Source organism: Gossypium arboreum, chromosome 12 (genome assembly GCF_025698485.1).
Source record: "Gossypium arboreum isolate Shixiya-1 chromosome 12, ASM2569848v2, whole genome shotgun sequence".
Lineage (NCBI taxonomy): Eukaryota > Viridiplantae > Streptophyta > Magnoliopsida > Malvales > Malvaceae > Gossypium > Gossypium arboreum.
The window spans coordinates 75,853,337-75,858,433 of record NC_069081.1 but is presented as its reverse complement, the minus strand read 5'-3'; the positions used below and the strand labels follow the sequence as shown (position 1 = coordinate 75,858,433).

General features: G+C 36.7%; 1 non-coding gene across 1 annotated transcript; it reads right to left on the bottom strand.

The window, feature by feature from the left end:
• Window positions 1–1,437: 1,437 nt before the first annotated feature.
• On the bottom strand, window positions 1,438–1,544 carry LOC128286352 (small nucleolar RNA R71). Its single transcript, XR_008276895.1, has one exon. It is a non-coding gene; the product is annotated as a small nucleolar RNA R71 (small nucleolar RNA).
• Window positions 1,545–5,097: the final 3,553 nt, after the last annotated feature.

Here is a 5,097-nt window from a genome sequence, read left to right as displayed (position 1 = left end):
CTCGTCAGTTATCGGACTCGGGATTTTTGGAAGTCGAAGTCTCCCACACTATCAAAGCCCCCATTTTGGTACAATTTTGGTTGAACTTTGAAATGGCATGTATAGGACTACCCTTTTGTTGAAGGTCATGTACCTTTCGGTTTTGTGTAAACTTGGAAAGCCATGCGAAATGGCTTATATACGTTTTTAGCATAGTACCATAATCGTTTGTATGTTGATCATTATGAGGTATGGAATTGTTTTGAAACGATTAGCCATTGGAATGGTTAATCATGATCACACTTTGTGCTATGTATGCAAAAAGGGCTAATTGAATCATGGAAATCATGAAATAGGTAAAGCCTACCTTAAAGGCAGATGCTGACAGCAGCAGTGATGTGGATGTGAAAAATCATTAAAAATAGTAGGAATGGTATTAAATAGTGAATAAATTATGTAAATGAATTTTGATGAATCTACTTTCATATGGAAGAAACGAAACTGTCATATGAGTTATATGTTAAGAGATATTAAAGTTCTCGTGAAACAGGGACAGAACGGTTTCTGGATCCCCTGTTCCGACTTTGGAAATTCATTTTAAATTAACCAGAGATAATTAGGAGTCATGCCATATATTTATAGATTCCTCTCTGAGTCTAGTTTCTATAGAAACAAACGGCATCAGTATTAAAGCCCTGTACAAGGAGATATTCAATTCGTAACGCACGAAGGTCAGTGTAGTCGAACCCTGGAATAGGGGAGACTTTAACTAATAAACTGTACTAATTGGCTTGACCAAAAATTCTAGAAAAAAATCTGTAGATGGACATATGAATCTAGTTTCAGGGAAAAATTAAAAAACTAATTTTTGAGCTTTGAAACTCAAGATATGATTTTTAAGCCGACAGTGATGCAGTGACCAGCTAGTCTGGAAATTTCTAAATGGACTGTGAAAATAGTTAAGTCTGTGTGCACCTCGTGTCCGATTCCGGTAACGGACTCGGGTACGGGGTGTTACAACCGAGGAGATGGCTAAAAATCAGGAAAATCTGCTACCTCCTGCGATTGCTGCTAATCAGAATCCTGCTCCGCGTACTATGTATGATTATGCTAAACCTTCTTTAACAAGAACTGAATCAATCATAGTTAGGCCTGCTGTAGCTGCAAATAATTTTAAACTAAAACCTAACACAATCCAAATGATGCAAAAATTTGCTCAGTTTGATGGTTTGCAGGACGAGGATCCCAACGCTCACTTGGCAAAATTTTCTGGAACTTTGTGACACTTTTAAAATTAATGGAATCTCTGATGATGCCATTCGCCTTCGGTTATTCACTTTTTCATTGAGGAACAAAGCTAAACAGTGGTTGAACTCGTTACCACGAGGGTCAATCACTACTTGGGAACAAACGACCGAAAATTTTTTATTAAAATATTTTTCACCGGCTAAAACGGCTAAATTATGTAATGATATCTCTTCTTTTGTGCAGATGGATTTAAAAACACTCTACGATGCATGGGAGAGATACAAGGACCTTTTGAGAAGATGCCCTCACCGTGGGTTACCACTCTGGCTTCAGGTTCAAACGTTTCACAATGGCCTAAATCCTTTGACTAGACAGATGATTGACGCAGCTGCTGGTGGAACTATCAATAATAAGACACCTGAGGATGCTTATGAATTTATAGAAGAGATGTCACTGAATAATTATCAGTGGCAAGTCATGAGGACAAAGCCAACAAAAACAACCAGCATTTTTAACGTCGATTCGGTCACCATGCTCTCAAATAAGGAGAACTTTTGAATAAAAAAATTGATGATTTTCTTGGTTCTTTATAGGTTCACCCAGCAATGCAGTGCGAAGTAAGTGGAGGTGGAACGAGCAACTTAGAATACCTACTTATGGCCTCAACATGAAACACGAGCAACTAAATTTTATGGGTAATAATCTTCAACCTCAAAATAATCCTTATAATAACACTTACAATGCAGGTTGGAGGAACCACCCAAATTTATCATGGGGAAGCCAAGGAAATCAGATACCACAACATTCTCCAAGCTTCCAACAACAACTTTACCAGTAATAGAAAAAGCTGAACCTTGAAGAGATGATGTTAAAATTTATTTCAGTCGCAGAAACTCGTTTTCAGAACACTGAAACGACACTTAAAAATCAGCAAGCGTCGATCCAAGGACTCGAGAATCAAATTGGATAGTTGGCTAAGATGATTTCAGAAAGGCCACCAGGAGGTTTACCTAGTAACACCGAGCCCAATCCAAAAGAGCATGTGAAAGCAGTTACACTAATGAGTGGGAAAGTGTTAACTGAATTCGAAAAGAAGCCACCACAAGAAGCTGAAAGAGACAAAGGAGAAAAACTCGAAAATAATGACAATCCAATGACAAAGGAATATAAACCACCAATCCCATATCTAGCAAAGTTGAAGAAAGACCACATGGATGCACAATTCGGTAAATTTCTTGAACTTTTTAAACAACTGCATATTAACTTACCTTTTGTTGAAGCTATATCGCAGATGCCTACATATGAAAATTTTTTAAAAGAGCTTTTAACAAACAAAAAGAAGTTTGAAGACTTATCTACAGTGGAGCTTAATAAGGAATGCTCGGCCATACTCCAGAATAAACTACCAACCAAACTAAAAGATCTAGAAAGTTTTACTATTCCCTACCTAATTGGTAGTTTGGATGTTGATAAGGCACTAGCTGATTTAGGCGCTAGCATTAACTTGATGCCATATAAAATGTTTAAATAACTTGGTCTTGGTGAACCTAAACCTACTAGGATGAGTATTCAATTAGCTGATAGATCTGTTAAATATCCTAGGGGAATTATAGAGGATGTACTTGTAAAAGTCGATAAATTCATATTCCCTGTTGATTTCCTTATGGTTGACATGGATGAGGATGTTGAAGTGCCTTTAATCTTAGGTCGTCCATTTTTAGCCACTGCTAGGGATGTTATTAATATAGGTGATGGTAAATTGGTACTTAGAGTAGGTGACGAAGAGATTATCTTTAAAATTTATGATGCCATGAGATTTTCTAGGGAACGGGATGACTCATGTTATTTTATTGACTCTATTGATCATGCTACTAAAGATTCTTTTTAGGAAATCATATATAAGCACACGTTGGAACTGTGTCTTGCCCAATGAGAGGAGGGGGATGATAATTCTTAGATAGGAACTGAACTGAATCCCAATGAACCCTCCCCAAGACCAGCAGAATATGAAGGTATTAAGGTAAACGATAAACCTAAGGAAAAATCCTCTATTGAAGAACCTCCCAAACTGGAACTTGAACAATTGCCGAATCACTTGGAATATACATTCCTTGGAAATAACTCTACATTACCAGTAATTATTGCGTCTAATTTGTAACCCAAAGAGAAAGAGGAATTACTCCAAGTCTTAAGAAAGCATAAAAGGGCCATAGCTTGGAAAATTTCTGACATTAAAAGGACCAGCCTTTCTTTTTGCACCCACAAAATTTTAATGGAAGACAAATATAAGCCATGCATGCAAGCCCAAAGACGACTGAACCCTAACATGAAGGAAGTTGTTAAAGCTGAGGTAATTAAGCTCCTAGATGCTAGAATTATTTATCCTATTTCTGACAGTTCTTGGGTAAGTCCATGCAGGTTGTTCCTAAGAAAGGAGGCATGACTGTTGTAGCCAATGAAAATAATGAATTAATCCCAACAAGGACAGTCACAGGTTAGAGAGTTTGCATTGATTATAGGAAGCTAAATGATGCCACGAGAAAAAGATCACTTCCCCCTTCTATTCATTGACCAAATGTTGGAAATATTGTTAGGACAAATGTACTACTGTTTTTTAGACGGACTCTCTGGCTATTTTCAAATCCCAATAGCTCCTGAAGATCAAGAAAAAACTACATTTACATGTCCATACGATACATTTGCTTATCGTAGAATGCCTTTTGGATTATGTAATGCTCCCGCTACTTTTCAGTGTTGCATGATGGCCATTTTTGGCGAACTCGTAGAAGACATCATGGAGGTATTTATGGAGGATTTCTCGATTTTTGGTAATTATTTCCATCTTTTCCTTAAAAATTTAAAACGAGTCTTAATAAGATGTGAGGAATCAAATCTTGTACTTAACTGGGAAAAATGTCATTTTATGGTTCAAGAAGGTATTGTGTTAGGACATAAAATTTCTAGTAAAGGGATTGAGGTTGATAAATCTAAAATTGAAGCCATTGAGAAACTACCTCCTCCTAATTCGAACATGCTGGGTTTTATAGAAGATTCATTTAAGACTTTTCTAAAATAGCTAAGCCTTTGAATAAATTACTAGAAAAAGATGTGCCTTTTAATTTCGATCAGGTATGTTTAGAAGCATTTAATACCTTAAGGGATAAATTAACTAAAGCTCCAATTATAATTGCACCTGATTGGAATTTACCTTTTAAACTAATGTGCGATGCAAGTGATTTTGCAGTAGGTGCAGTTTTAGGACAACAAAGAGATAAGCATTTTCAATCTATCTATTATGCTAGCAAAACTTTGACAGCCGCATAGGAAAACTACACCACCACGGAGAAAGAACTGCTAGCTATGGTTTTTGCATTCGATAAATTTAGGCCATATCTAATATTGTCTAAAGTTGTCGTTTATACTGACCATTCTACTATTCGCTACCTTTTAACTATGACTGATGCAAAACCTCGACTCATCCGATGGATTTTGTTATTGCAGGAATTCGAGTTGGAGATTAAGGATAAGGAAGGAGCCCAAAACCTCGCGGCTGATCATCTTTCTAGGCTAGAAAATTCAAGTACCAAAGAGCTAGACAAAGTTGAAATAAATGATTCATTTCCTGAAGAACAATTTTTTGCTATATCTGATTCTGAGGTACCTTGGTTTGCTGATATTGCAAATTTTTTAGTCGCTAGCATTATCCCAAAAGGGTTGACACATCAGCAAAAGAAATGATTCTTTACTGATGTGAAAAACTACTTTTGGGAAGACCCTTTCCTTTTTTATATATGCTCAGATCAAGTCATTAGGAGATGCGTTACAAGGACAGAAGCATTGAAGATCTTGGAACATTGCCACTGAGGACCG